The sequence below is a fragment of the Rhinopithecus roxellana genome, chromosome 6 (genome assembly GCF_007565055.1).
Source record: "Rhinopithecus roxellana isolate Shanxi Qingling chromosome 6, ASM756505v1, whole genome shotgun sequence".
Lineage (NCBI taxonomy): Eukaryota > Metazoa > Chordata > Mammalia > Primates > Cercopithecidae > Rhinopithecus > Rhinopithecus roxellana.
In genome coordinates, this window is record NC_044554.1 from 133,562,674 (window position 1) to 133,579,213 (window position 16,540).

Consider the following 16,540-nt stretch of genomic DNA (forward strand, 5'->3'; position numbering starts at 1 on the left):
ATGAAGCAGGGAGACAAGGGCTGCTCAAACCAGGTGATGGCAGGGAAATTGGTGAGAAATGGTCAGATTCTGGATATAATTTAAAGGCAGGGCCAATAGGGTTTGCTGATATATTAGGTGTGGAGATTTAAAAGACAGGATGCAATGATAATTCCAATGTTGTCAGCCTAAACAACTGGAAGGGTGGAGTCGCCATCAACTGAGATAGGAAAAACTGTCTGGAGAGTGTATGGATTTGTGTCCCCCCATATTCATATGTTGAAGTCCTAATTGTCAGGACCTCAGAATGTGGTCTTATTTGGAAATAAGATCATTGCAGATGTAATTAGTTAAGTTTTGAGGTCATACTGGAATAGAGTGGGTCATTAATCCAATATGACTAGTGTCCTTTTAAAAGGGTGACATTTAGACACAGGAACACACAGGGAGAATGTCATGTATGTGAAGATGATGGCAGAGATTTACCAGCCAAGGAATCCCCAAATAGCCAGCAAACCACCAAGAGCTAGGAGGTGGAATCGATTCTTTCTCACAGCCGTCAGAAGGAGTCAACTCTGCTGACACCCTGATCTTGGACTTCTAGTCTCCAGAACTGTGAAACAAAAAGTTTCTGTAGTTTAACCCACCCAGTTTGTGGAACTTTGTTACAGCAGCCCTAAGACACTACTATTGAGAGGTTTACGGGGAATGGAGGATAGGGTTTTGGTTTCAGCCCCATTAAATATGAGATGCTGATTGAATATCTGATGTCAAGTAGGCCGCTGGAAGTTAAAGTCAGAAGTTCAGGGGAGAGGCTCAGACTACACGTTTATTTTGTGAGTTGTTACCATACCCCTGATATGTAAAGCCATATGATGAATGAGATCTAGAGACCTAGATAGTGAAAGTAAACAAAAATGCTAAGAGGTCCAGACAAGTGCAATGTTAAGACTGAAAAACCAAGAAAGACCCAGAAAATGAGACCGAGAAGGACCAGTCTGAGCAGGTAGGAAATGAGGAGTATGTGGTATCCCAGAAGCTGTAGGAAGAAGGATTTTAAGAAGGATGGAGAGAGAGGCTGTGTCCAGTGCTGCTGGAGGAGAAGAGGATAACTGATAATTAACCACTGGAGTTAGCAATGCAGATGACCTAGTGATTTTAGTGGAGTGGTGGTGGTGAGGTCCTGATTGGAGTGGGTTTAAGAGAGGTTGGGAGGCAAGAAATTGGAAAGAATTATTTTCTACGAAAGGAAGCAAAGAAGGGCTGGGTGTGGTGGCTCGTACCTGTAACACCAGTACCCTGGAAGGTCAAGGCAGGGGGATGGAGGCCGGGAGTTGGAGACCAGTCCGGGCAATGTAGTGAAAGCCCATCTCTACAAAATGTACAAAGGAATTAGCCAGGCATGGTTGTCTGTGCCTGTGGTACCAGCTACTCAGGAAGCTGAGGTGAGAGGATTGCTTGAGCCTGGGAGGTCGAAGCGGCAGTGAGCCATGGTCACACCACTACACTAAGCATAGGCAACAGAGTGAGACTTTATCTAAAAAAAAAAAAAAATTAAAAATTAAAAAAAAATCAAGCAAACAAAAAGCAAAGAAATGGAGCAGTAGCTGGAAGCACAAGTGGGTTGAGAGGGAATGTGTATGTATGTGTGTGTGTGTGTGTTCATATGTTTAATATTGGTGATATAGTTTGGATATTTTTCTTTGCCCAAATCTCATGCTGAATTGTAATCCCTGATGTTTGGAGGTGGGGCCTGCTGGGAGGTGTTTGGGTCATGGGTGTGGATCCTTCCTGGTGTGGTGCTGTCCTTGTGATAGTGAGTTCTCATGAGATCTGGTCATTTAAAAGTATGTGACACTTCCCCTCCCCATACTCTCTCTCTCATTCCTGGTTCTGCCATATGACATGCCTGCTCCCCCTTCACCTTCCATCATGATCTTAAGCTTCCTGAGGCATCCCTAGAAGCCAAGCAGATGCCAGCACTATACTTCTTATAAAGCTTGCAGAACTCTGAGCCAACTGATCCTCTTTTCTTTTTACAACCAGTGTCAGGTATTTCTTTATAGCAATGCAAGAAGAGCCCAATGCCACGGAGCAACAATCCTATATGTGAAGGGGAATAATCTAGAATAGAAAAGGAAAGTCATAATGCAAGTAAAAGAAGATAGAATTGCTGAGGTGATGTGCTTGGATAGATGAGAGGGATTGGGAATGAGGGCACAAGTGGAGTGTTGGCCATGGGCAGCCCTCGTCTCCCTCCTTCATTGCTGCAGTGGTTTTCTACTGATTTCCTTGCTTCCATAGGAGTAAGGGGAGGCTGGGTGCGGTGGCTTATGCCTATAATCCCGGCACTTTGGGATGTCCAGGAGGGTCCCTGGAGCCCAGGAATTCAAGAACAGCCTGGGCAACGTGGTGAAACCCTGTCTCTACAGAAAAATACAAACAGTTGGCCTGATTTTCTTGCTTTTAACCTTGCCACCCACAGTCTAATCAGTAACTCTCACAAATACAGTAGCAAGAGTGATTCATTTAAAACATTAATCAGATTATGTCATTCTTCTGAAAACCCTCCAAATGGTGTCACAGCCACTTAAAGTAAGAGCCTGAATCCTTATAAGGCCCCACTGCCTGGCTCCCCGTGGTCTCTCTGACCTGTGATCACTCTGCTCCAGTCACATTGATTGCCTGGCTGTTCCTTTAAGGCATCAGGAATTCTCCTGTCTGGAATGTTTCTTCCTCATGGCTCACTCCTTCACCTCCTTCCTATGTCTTCCCAAATGTCCCCCTTCAGTGAAGCTTTCCCAAAACTCCCTAAATAAAGTTGCAACTCTTCCCATTTTTTTTTTTTTTTTTTATGGAGCTTGTGGCAAAAGTGAGGCAAGGAAAGTTTGTGCCCAAGATATCCTGCTTTCAAGTGTAATTAATAATGCAAATTATTCCCTAATAGCACCAACCTGGTTTGTCTACGAACAACCAGAGGCAAGCAGGCACTTAGATCAGATAAATTTTTTAATGTCATAATTTTTCTTCCTTCTGGAGGAAGCAAGCTCGAAACTGCCAGAATGAGTGACCATGAGTCGACAGTGGCCAATGTTGCAAGAGATTATAACTCTTGGTCAAGGGCAATGTAGATGGCTTTGCAAACTCATTCAACACTCATGGAATCCCAGACATTTTCAGTCTGGATAGTTCTGTAGCCAGGAAACTTGATACTTGGTCTCAAAGGAAATTAAATTAATGTTTTACACCCTGATTTCATAAACATCCAAATTTTTATATGAATTTAACTGAGAAATTTGGAATATTTCTTGCAACATGCATTTCATATACCCCTTAGCACTGTGAGGTTCCCTGAGACTCTAAATGTCCTACCAACCAAGGAGAAAAAGAGGGCATCCCTTGCTCGAATTCTGCAGAACTTCTTACCCTGGATCCCTTGCACTCAGCCTTATTGCAGTCACTTCCAATTGTAGCTGCTCTTCTCCAATTTGTCTGCTGTGCCTTCCAGTGGGTGTCTCCTATTCTCAAGTCTGTCAGACACACTGATATTTCTTTCTTTCCCTCCTCCCCATGGCCTCCGCACCACCTCCAACAGGCTGCAGTGTTTGTGACTGATGGAGGTTCGTCTTCACCCACTTGTATTTTGGGGTTTGTGGTGGACTTTTCACTGGCTTTGTTGTACATGTTGTCCCCCTAGGCAATCAGCCTCTATCCCAAACCTCCCTCTTATAAATCTTATGGTAGGATTTATTATCCAAAGGATAGTAATTTAAACCCAGAGAGGGTAAGGAACTTGCCTGGGGCCTCACAGCTTGTGAGCAGTGGATCTGGGGTTGAATCTCAGTCTGTTTGACTCTGAAGTTTTTCTCTTTACATTATTCAAAAATGACATCTCTTAATAGTGTGATTATTAATATATGCCATTTACTCTTCCGGGACAATTATCCTCTCTTCGGTTTTTCCCCCGAATCCCTAACTGTTCAGTGCCTTCTGTTGTGCTCCACCTACATTTGCTTTTTGGGAGAAACATATTCATTCCTGTGGTTTCATCAGTCACTTCTGTGCAATGTTTCTATTTTCCCGCTCTCCAAATGTCTTTCCTTTAACACCGTATCCCAGCTGTTACACTGAATTTGGGACATGTTCATGGGGATGTGAATAGGACCCACCTTAGATTCAAGTCTAAAAAACCGCAAAAACAAAAAGAAGTGGTGCCTCTCCTAACCAGAACCTCCTCTCCATGCTCTTCCGCTACATTTCGGCTCGCCTGCTTGATTTTACGCCATCTGCTCCATGAAGAGGGGCTTCTCAGTAGAGTTGTCACAAGCATTATGAAGTGTTAGTAGCAGCTGGTTAAGCATATTTATGCTACAGTAGAAACATGAGGGTTGGATACAACAGCACAACATGGACTATTTTGGCAAGGAAGGGTAATGGGCGACAGATGTGGTACATGATGTTTCTGTGGTAGAGACCAGCATGACCCAAGCATATCTCAAAGGCAGGATAAACCCAGCTCCTGTCATGTGGAAATGAACAGCAGAGCCTGGACAAAAGCAACTCTGGAAAATCTGGCTGGTTAATCAACTCTGGGATGTGGGTAAAACCATTACTTTAGATGTGAGACACTCAGAAAGTCACTGAATTTCTGTGCCCCAGTTTTCTTATCTGCAACGCTGAAAATCCTAGCAAGTACCTCATAGCGTTGTAATGAGGATTAATTGAGATAACAGAAGGAAATCTTCTAGTTCAGTGACTAACACATAGTAAAATAGTTCAATAAATATTAGGAATTATTATTATCATCTTCCTCACCATTATCTGTATGTTAGTAAAGTTAAACATGCCCACTGAAGTGTGGTATTTTAAAGGAAAGCTATGAAGCAACATAAAAGAAAAATAGGTTTTATTCATTTATCCATTTACCCAAAAAATATTTACCAAGTGCTTCCCATGTGCTGGACATAGTCCCAGCATTAGAGATACCACAGTAAACCAAACAGAAGAGGTCCCTCAGGGACACTTTGTTCTAGTGAAGGAAGACAGAAAATGAGCCAAGAAAAAAATAAATTACATATGCAAACAAAACCAAAAATATTAGAATGTGATATGCATTCTGCAAATAATTAAAACATATTTCTGGGACAATGACTGAGTGGATACTTTAATTCGGATGGTCTTGAATGATAAGCAAGAGACCGTCATGGGAAGGTCAGAGATACAGCATGCCAGACACAAGGCATAGCAGTGCAAAAGCTCTAAAGTGGGAAGTATTTTGGTATATCTGTGGAGGGAAAAGGAGGCCAGGGCAATCTCAGAGAAGTAGGCAGGCCAGATAATATACAGCCTTATAAACAACAGCAAGGAGTTTGGAATTTATTCTGGGGCAACCAGAGTCATTGGTACTGGATTAGTTCTCTTATAGTAAACAACTGTATAACTGGAAAAATGTATGAAACAATGGTTTTCAGACATTGGATAAAAGGCAGAGCAAAACTGTGATCCTTGAGAGAAGAGAAGCACCTTGGCTTTCCATGTGGATGCACTTTCTGGAACACAGTGTAGGGAAGTAGGGCACAGGCACAGCATAGCAGTCTCACTGAGATGAGTAGGCAGAGATCCATGTTTGGGGGTGCTAAGGCAGCTGCAATTTCACAGGGCAGAATGCCAGAAAGGAAGGAGTTATACACAAAAGAAACTCCAAAAATCTGCATAGGAGTTTTCCTCAGTCTTCGGCCAAATATTAAGATACACATGCAAAGGGTAAGGCTGATGGCTGGGCTGAGAGTAGCTTCTGGGGAGCTGTAAGCTAAACAGAGATTTCAAAGGTCAAACAGTGCTCTTAAGGAGAGATTGAACACTGCACAAGAAAAAAACAATAGAAACTGGCTAAACTAACACACAGAGAGAGATAAACCAGAAAAAATGGAAGAGAACCTTGCTGACTTGTAGGACATTGTCAAGCAGTCTCACATGTGTAATTGGAATTCCAGAAGGAGAAGAGAGATATTTGAATAAAAGATGCTCTAAAACTTTCCAGATTTAAAGAAAAATATTAACTTGCACATTCAAACAGCTCAAAAAAACCACAAGCAAGATAAATACAAAGAAAATCATACAAATTGTCATAAATAAAAAAGAGAAAATAGTAAAAGCACCAAAAAAAGAAACATTGCATTTGAAGAAACAATGGTAAGATTAACACATCTTCTTAATAAGAAACAAGGCAAGTTAGAAGATGGAAAAACATCTTTGAAATACTGCAAAAAAAGAAAAAAAAAGTCAACCTAAGTTTTATATCCAGCAAATCTATATACCAAAAAATTAAGGCAAAATAAAGTGATTTTCTGATAAATAAAAGCTGAGAGAATTTGTCACTCTGGGAATTGTACTATGAGAAATGTTAAAGAACTTGGAAAGATGGAGGACTGGAGGAGGTGGGAGGGAGCTCAATGGATAAGAGATGAGACAGGAGCGAGGAGGAAGAAAAGGGAATCACAATGTAGATGGTCTGAAACTTACCCTGGAGTTGCATCATAATAAACCCATCCTAAGTTGAACATATTGCAAAACTAAATGCGTTTAATACACCTAACCTGCTGAACATGGTAGCTTGGCCTAATCTACCTTGAACACGCTCAGAAAATAACATTAACCTACAACTGGGCAATATCATCTGTAACGCAGCACACTGTGAAGTATTGGTTGTTGAGCTTTGTGATTGTGTGACTGACTGGGAGCTGCAGCTCACTGCCACGGCCCAGAAACCAGAGAGAATATTCTACTGCATATTGCTATCCCAGGAAAAGGTCAAAATTCAAAATTTGAATATGGTTTCTGTTCAACATATTGCTTTTGCACCAGCATTAAGTCTAATAAATTGTAAGTCCAACCATTGTAAATTGAGGACCATTTCAATGTAATGCCTTCATCAGATTGCTAAATCAAAATGTCCTTCAGGAAAACAAAGGAAAATGATACCAGATGGACACTCATACCTAGACAGAGAAATGAAGAGTACTGTTAATTGTTAATATGTGAATAAGTATAAAAGACTTCTCTCTGGCCAGGTGCAGTGGCTCATACCTGTAATCCCAACACTTTGGGAGGTTGAGGTGGGTGGACTGCTTGAGCTCAGGAGTTCGAGAGCAGCCTGGGCAACCTGGCAAAACCCTATCTCTACAAAAAATACAAAAATTAGCTGGGTGTGGTGGCATGCACCTGTAGTCCCAGTTATTTGGGAGGCTGGGTGGAAGGATGGCTTGAACCTGGGAGGTGGAGGTTTCAGTGAGCTGAGATTGCACCACTGTGCTCCAGCCTGGGTGCAGAGCCAGATCCTTTCTCAAAAAAGGAAAAAGAGAAGACTTCTCTTCCTCACTTCTTAATCTCTTTAATAAATAATTGTTTAAAACAAAATGATAAAAATGTATCATGGAGTTTGTAACATGTAGGAGTAAAATGTATGTCAATAACTGTACCAGGGACAGAAGAGGGCAAGTGAAAGCATACTGTTGTAGGTTTCTTATACATGAAGTAGTCTAATATTTTTTCAAGGTAGACTGCATTAAGTTAATAGAGCTTATTGTAATCTCAGAGGACCCAATAAAAAATTTTAAATGAAGCACAACTAAAATGTTAATAGAGGAAATAAAATAAAACAATAAAAAATAACACACAAAAAAGGCAGTAAAAAAGGATAAAAGGGACAAAACCCAGATATCATAAATGGAGAAAAAATAAAAGAAGGTAGTCTTAATTCAATTGTATTACTAATTACATGAAGGCAGATATCTTCAGACTAGGTAAAAGGGCAAGAGCCAGACATAAGCTATTTACAACACATATGCTTTAAATAAAAAGACACAAGTAAGTTAAACATATAAAAACTTAAGAAACATAAAACTAGTTGTAAGGAAGCAGAAACAGCTATATTAATATCAGACAAAGAGATTTTAAAGCAGAAGGTATCATTAGGAATAAAGGAGATATCTCATAATGATAGAAGAATTAACCTATTAAGAAGACATAATAATCCTAAACATGTATGCAACTCATAACAGTTTCAAAATACATGAAGCAAAAACTGACAGAAATAAAGGAAGAAATAAATCTACAATCACAACAGAAAGTTTTTAAGATTCCTTTTTAGTAATTGATAGAACAAGTAGATATGTATGATAAGAAGCCATTGGCACGTTTTGGGCCAGGGCAAGCACAATCTCATTTGATTTATAAAGACCACTCTGTCTTCAAAGTGGGAAATGGATTGTACAGAAAACCAGGAAAAAGTTAAGAGGTTAATACAATAGACCAAGCAAGAATGTTACTGATCTGAACTAAGGTGGCAGTGATGGCTCCGGGGAAAATGGACAGATTTGAATATCCCCTGTTGAGATATCCACAACCAGCCAAATATAAGAGCCTTCTAGGCATATATTTGCTCAATCTTTGACTCTACTTCTCATGAGGTAAGTAAAGTTGGAATAAAGAACTAACTGTATTAACCAGGTATGGGGGTGTGTAGTCCCGGCTACTCAAGGCTGAGGCAGGAGAATCACTTGAGTCCAGGCGTTTGAGGCTGCAGTGAGGCATGATTGTGCCATGACACTCCAGCCTGGGTGACAGAGCAAGACCTTGCCTCCAAGAACAAACCAACAACCAACCAACCAACCAACCAACCAACCAACCAACCAACCAACAAACTATAGTTACTCTGCAAACCCAAAGTCTAACATATTCCCAGTTACCCTAGGATAGTAAGTAAAAAGCAATCTAGTTTGAGGCAGATCAGGAGTGGAGTGGATACATTTGCTGATGATAAGATTGTCAAACCCTCATAGGAAAGAATTTATTGAATGTGAACACAGAGTCAAGATTATATTTGTAAGCTTGGTGCTTTCGAGAACATTTGAACTCTTGCTTGACCAGCTATTGGCGTATATATTTGTGGCAGAACGTTTCAGTGGGTACCCTTCCTGTAATTATTTGTGCTGAATCCAGCTGCCCATTTGGTCTTCATCATGCTTTCAGGAAGGCAAGTGAGTGGGAAATGGACCTGCCAGTGTGGACAGCTGTGGACATATTTGTTGGGTAGAGGTCCTTGCTAGTTCTGGTCATCAGCAGGTGCTCACAAAGGACTCCACTGTGCCTAAAATCCATTCCTGTTTACATAGGGAAAAAAAGCAGCCCTCCCAGACTGGGACCTGAATACAACCCTACTGTAATTTAACAGATATTTTCAAAACTTTTTTTTTGTAAATTGGGCTGTTATGTGTACTATGCTATGGTGATGAAATGGTGAAAAGCCAGAAAATTTCCCTGTTCTCATGTCTACTGTTGAATGAGAGGAAACAGGCATTAAGCAGATCATCAGGTGAATAAGTGATAAGAATTGTGCTATGTGTGATGAGGGAAAGGTACTTGACAACATATAACACTACTGTGGGGATTAGGGGGAAGAGTCCTTAAGGAAGTGGCCTCTAATCAGAAGTTAGAGAAGAGAAGCTGGATGAGGATGGGAGGAAGAGCAATCCAAACAGAGAAAAGGCAAAGACCCACAGAGGGAAAAGGAGCAGGGCATTTGAATGGTTGCAAGGAAGCCCATGAAGCTAGAGAGAAGAAACAGAGAGACAGAGAGAGAGAGAGAAAGGTTAAAGAGGCTGCAGAACTGAGTGGGGACCAGATTACTAAGGGCTTTTATCCTACGAGCAGTGGAGCAATGGGAATTCAATATAAGGCTTTATGCTTTAAGTAACACAGTGCAAGAAAGTCTCAAAGACTGATTTCTGGGAGCTTAGTTTATTGTTGCAGGACAGAGTTTGAAATGCATTCATCCTGGGCTTTAAGATTCATGAAGAATCACCAGAGCACTGAAGTCCCAGGGTTACACTTGCTGAGGCTGAAGTCCAGGGGTGGGCTGTCATTGAAGCTTCAAGCTAGGAATGGTTTAGGGAAGGCCCAGACCTTGTATCGTGGAAGCTGAAGGAGCCACCTGGAAAATAGGCTGTACTGCCCATTAACACAGCATCTCTTTCTTTGATCCAATTACTGGATTAGAAATGGGGGTGTTAAAGATGAATGGAAGTTTTTAACATTAATCACCATCTAATGATGGCAAAGCCTGGGAGATGTCAGATTTTATTCGATAAATTTATCCTAAAAGTGATATGTACACTGACAGTTGAGGAAATTAATGATTTGACTTTATGGAGGACTGACAGGATAAACTGACTCTGACAGGCTAAATTAACACGAGGCTGTTACAGAATGCAAAATGCCAACTTCATATTTTGAATGTAATGTTTTAGAGGCTTTTGATACTGATTTCTAAGACTTGCAGATATGTTTAAATAGATGAAAATTCAGGAGAGGACACTGTCTTGAAGAGGCGATGTCACAGCAGAGTGATGAATAAATAATTTACAAGTGGCATCTTCAACCATGCACACGTTTAAAATTCACAGATTTATTAATATAATCAAATATGGTAAAGCAAAATGAATTAATTTCAGGCTTGTGTTTGCAATTTTAGTGCATATGTAAATTCCTTGAGGGCAGAAATCTGTCTCATGCATCTCTGTATTCCCAGTACCTAGACAGTGAAGGCACACAGCTGCCACTCAACAAACGTTCGTTGCAAAACTGTGTGGCGTATCAATCAGTATTAGTAATTGATACCAGGTAATTGGTAAACATTTACCATTTTCTAATTTATATAACATACAAATTATATTTATGGACAAAAATGAATTGCAGGATTTCATGGAAAATATATTTTACTAAACTTCTTAACCTCTAGAATAATTTGGAAAAAGTGTTTTAATCAGAATGATGTAGTATCTTCCTGAGTCAACTACATTGAGCTAATTTAATTATTTTCATCAGTTTTTCTATATAAAAGAGATATACAATTTACATTTTTCCCTTTTTATTTTTTCCTAAATTATTTTCAGTGTGATCAATTCCTTTCTAAAGAGAAACTTTCATAGCACTAATGTGATTCATTGATTGAGTTTATGTTCCTACCAAATTTTACTCTGTAATTATTGCCATGCATTTCCTTTTGAGGCCATTATTTATTGGCCAATCCACCTGGCTTAAATTGGACAAGATAGAAACTTTGACAAAAGTAAGATTTTGACCACTATTTGGTCATAAATTTTACAATATGTGGCTTTAACTACTGTCAATTTTATTTTGTGTTGATTTTTCCTTCCAATAATTATGTATTGAAGAAAATTCCATTGGAAAATTGTGAGAAATGTTGTGAAATGTAGAGATGTAGAAAGATCAGGCTTGGTGGGAGATGGGAATGGTTTGGATGAACAGGAGATAAGACAGGGAGATGGGAGAGAGAGACAGAGAAAGAGGTAAAGGGGCAGAAGACAGGGAAATAATGCCTTTGTGAAATTAAGTCAAAAATATTTACCTTCATTAAAAGAAATGTTTATTATTAATGAGTTCTTGCTCTTGGCACCCTCAAATTTAATTTAGAATAAAGTTAAATGCACATTTTCACTAAGTACAAAATGACATTAATCTGCTAAGAAATTTTAGAAATGCTGAATTGCAACCTTCTTGCAAAATCTCATAATAGTTCTCTGTCTTGAATAAGGGCCCTCTCTGAAGCTCATTTTCCAAACATAATACCTCAAGCACATTTCGGAGGTGAAAGACCCAGCCTTGAAATGCAGGAACGACTTCCTAAGCTTGGAGACATAGCCTGCGAGTGCTCATGCACCATTTTCTAATCTTATTCATTAAAATACTCATTCCCTGAGAGACTGCTATGAAGCAGTACTTTTCCCATAAATTTTTGACCACAGACACCTATGTATTAATAAAATGTTTATTTAAGTCACTTGTCCATTTTTAGAATGTATTATGTCTCTTTTTAATTAACGTGTAAGTATTCTTTATATTTGTGGATTTTAGTCTTTTGTTTATTACATGTGTTGCAAACATCTCTCAAGCTGTGATTCTCTTTTCACCCTCTTTATGGTATCCGTGATGAATAGAACGTCTTAATTTTAATGTACTCAAATTTAGCCATTTTCTTTCATAGGTTCTTGTTTAAAAGATACTTTCTAACCCTGAAGTCATGAAACTATATTCCTATAATATATTCTAAAAGTTTTATTGTTTTGCCTTTCACATTTAGGATTTTAACCTACGTAGAATCAATTTTGCATGTATGTTATTTGGCAGAGGTCCAGTTTCATTTTTCTTCATAACCCAATTTTCCCAGGTCCATTTATTGAAGAGACCATCTTTTCTTTGCTGATTCTTATCAGTTTGTCATGCATGATGTTCGTATTTAAGTCACACTTTTGTGTTCTTCATTCCTCTTGCATCTCAGACCTATCATCTGTCCCTATCTTTCTGCCTGAAGTAAATTTTTTATAATTTCTGTTGATGGAAAACAATGTTAGCTTTCGTTTGTCTAAAAATGTGTTTATCCCCACTATTCTAAGGTGGCAATTATTTTCTCTTAGGGTATCATTACAATGTATTTTGGCTTCCACTGTTGCTATTGAAAAAAAACAAAAAAAAAACCATGAGTCTAATTGTTGCTTCTTTTTTTTTTTTCTTTTTTGAGACAGAGTCTCCCTCTGTCGCCCAGGGTGGAGTGCATTGGTGTAATCTCGGCTCACCGCAAGCTCCACCTCCTAGGTTCAGGCCATTCTCCTGCCTCAGCCTCCCGCCTAGCTGGGACTACAGGCACCCGCCACTACGCCCGGCTAATCTTTTGTATTTGTAGTAGAGACGGAGTTTCACCGTGTTAGCCAGGATGGTCTCAATCTCCCGACCTCGTGATCCGCCCGCCTCGGCCTCCCGGAATGCTGGGATTACAGGCGTGAGCCACCACGCCCGGCCCAATCCTTGCTTCTTTATAGGTGACCTGTCCTGCCCCTTCCTCCTCGTACGGTGGCTGCTGTTTAAATATCTTCTCTTTGTTCCTGGGGATTCTTCAACGAAAAGTACATTTTATTAAAGAGAAGTGGAGAATTTTTATTCCCTCTTTCTTCCTCTTCTTTCTAGAGTGGAAAAGACAGCATATGTGCATATATGCTGGAGGAAAGGATCAGAGATGTTGAAGATATAGAAAAGAAGTTAATAATTGATGAAATGAGGTTCTTGAGGAAGAGGCAAAATATAGAGCCCAGAGCTCAGGTAGGAAGCAAAGATGCCGGCCGGGCACGGTGGCTCACGCCTGTAATCCCAGCACTTTGGGGAGGCCGAGGCGGGTGGATCACCCGAGGTCAGGAGTTTGAGACCAGCCTGGCCAATATGGCGAAACCCTGTCTCTACTAAAAATACAAAAATTAGCCAGGCGTGCTGGTGGGCGCCTGTAATCCCAGCTACTCCGGAGGCTGACGCAGGAGAATCACTTGCACTCGGGAGGTGGAGGGGGCAGTGAGCTGAGATTGGGCCATTGCACTCCAGCCCGGGTGACAAAAGGAAACACCATCTCAGAAAGAAGAAGAGGAAAAAAGCAAAGATGGCTTTGTATTCTTTGTATTCTTAATACTTGTTGCTGAGCAGTGAACAGAAAGTTATGGTGTTTTGCATGATGGATTCCAGCTTGTCTGTGAAGAGGACGGATCATTCATTATTTAATAACTGCATTAAGTGCCAGTAACAGAGTGGTGAGAAAAGAAGCACATTCTTTGCCTTCATGAAGTTTATATTCCAAAGAGAGAAACTTACTCTGTATAAGCAAAAAAAAAAAAAAAAAAAAAAAAAAAAAAAAATTAAATTATCAATTGTGACAACGTGCTATGAAGGAAATATACAGTGTACTGTAATAAGGAACAGGATGAGAGTACCTCTTTAAATAGGATAGTTAAGGTTAATATCTCTGGATAGTGAGACCTAGAACTCAAGAAGCCAGGGATCCTGGAAGAACTTCCCATGAATAAGGAAGGGCAGGTACAAAAGCCTGAGCTGGGAAAGAACTTTGTACTTCTGGGCCTTTCAGAAGATCAGAGTGCTTAGGGTATGGTAAGTGAGAAAAAGAATGGGTAGGGCAAGGTTAAAGAGCTACCTGGAGAGAAAATCATGCCTGACTTTGTAGGCCATGACAAGAGGTTTCCGTTTGTGTCCAAGTTAAATGAATAATCATTAAAGGTTTTCTCAAGCAGAAAAGTGATTTGATATGACTGTCCTTCCCCAAACTGCATCATTTCCTTACTGCCCTCATTCCACTCTGTCTCTGATAACCATAGTTATTAATCTAGTATATAAGCTTTCCTATACATACGCACACATATATATACACACACGTATATACACACATGTACACACATGTTTGTATATGTTTGCCGCACTTTGATTTTTTTTCATTCAATAGTACCTCATGGAAACTTCTCTATGTCAATTAGCATAGGTTATCATTCTTTCATTTTTAGCATATTCTTTCATTTTTAGTATATGTGCTGCTGAAGCTAGCACACTCAATCTTTTTCTTAATGACTTCCATATATTGGGCATTCCACTTATGTTGTGATTGTTGCTTCTAGTTTTGGCCACTAAAAACAACGCTGGAACAGACAATCCTGTATGTATTATCCTTACATATTCATGGTGATATTTCTGGAGGATATGTTCTCAGGAGCAGAATTGCTTGATCAAATTATGGACATATTTTTTACATTAAGATGTTTCCAGATTCTTTTTCAAAGTTCTTATTTGTTAAGATTGGTACCAAAAATATATGTGAGTATCCTTCCCTCATATCCCTCTATGTTGCTTTATCTTTTCCCTTTGTGATGAATGCAAGTATATGTATATACATAGGCATATATACATACATATGTGTGCATATATATAAAATTTAGTACTTTATAGTGAGTTAACTTTTTTTTTAAACTAATCAAAAGAGCAGATCCACAGACAGTAGTAATATGAGGTTTGGGTCAGAGGGGAGTCTAAAGGATTTTGCTGCCATTTAGGGAGTATCTCTTAAATAACATTTAGTTTCAACACCTAAAAAGTGGGTAGGAACTTGAATGAATAGATGCTTCATAATGTCAATAAAGAATTGATGGCAGTAAAAGTACCTGCTAGACATGTGCTATCAAATACAGTAACCATTAGTCACATATGGCTGTTTAAATCTTAATTTTAATTGAAATTAAGTAAAATTAAAAATTCAATTCCTCAGTTACACTAGCTTCATTTCAAGTGTTCAGTGGACACATACACTTAGTGGTCACCATATTAAGCAGCACAGATGATTTCCATCATTGCAGAACGTTCTAGTGAAATGTGTTGTGCAATAAAGAACTATGAAATCATGTTACAGTGATAAACTATATATATGTGTGTATATATATACACTTATATATATATACACACACACACACTTTCAGTTCTGGGATACATGTGCAGAATGTGCAGGTTTGTTACGTAAGTGTACACGTGCCATGGTGACTTGCTACACTCATCAACCCATCATCTACATTAGGTATTTGTCCTAACGCTATTCCTCCCCTAGCCCCCCACCACCTGAAACGCCCCAGTGTGTAATGTTCTCCTCCCTGTGTCCACGTGTTCTCATTGTCCAGCTCCCACTTATGAATGAGAACATGCAGTATTTGGTTTTCTGTTCCTGTGTTAGTATGCTGAGAATGATGGTTTCCAGCTTCATCCATGTCCCTGCAAAGGACATGAACTCATTCTTTTTCATGGCTGCATAGTATTCCATGGTGTATATGTGCCACATTTTCTTCATCCAGTCTACCATTGATGGGCATTTGGGTTGGTTCCAAGTCTTTGCTATTGTGAACAGTGACGCAGTAAACATACATATGCATGTGTCTTTATATTAGAATGATTTATAATCCTTTGGATATATAACCAGTTGGGATTGCTAGATCAAATGGTATTTCTGGTTCTAGATCCTCGAGGAATCACCACACTGTCTTCCACAATGGTTGAACTAATTCACACTCCCACCAACAGTGTAAAAGCATTCCTATTTCTCCACATCCTCTCCAGCATCTGTTGTTTCCTGACTTTTTAATGATTGCCATTCTAACTGGTGTGAGATGGTATCTCATTGTGGTTTTGATTTGCATTTCTCTAATGATCAGTGATGATGAGCTTTTTTCATGTGTTTGTTGGCCGCATATATGTCTTCTTTGCACACTTTTTGATGGGGTTGTTTTTTCTTGTATATTTGTGTAAGTTTTTGGTAGATTCTGGATATTAGCCCTTTGTCAGATAGATAGAAGGCAAAAATATCCTTCCAGTTTGTAGGTTTCCTGTTCACTCAGATGATAGTTTCTTTTGCTCTACAGAAGCTCTTTAGTTTAATTAGATCCCATTTGTCAATTTTGGCTTTTGTTGCCATTGCTTTTGGTGTTTTAGTCATGAAGTCTTTGCCTATGCCAATGTCCTGAGTAGTATTGCCTAGGTTTTCTTCTAGGGTTTTTACGTTTTTGGGTCTTACATTTAAGTCTTTAATCCATCTTGAGTTAATTTTTGTATAAGATGTAAGGAAGGGGTCCAGTTTCAGTTTTCCACATATGGCTAGCCAGTTTTCCCAACACCATTT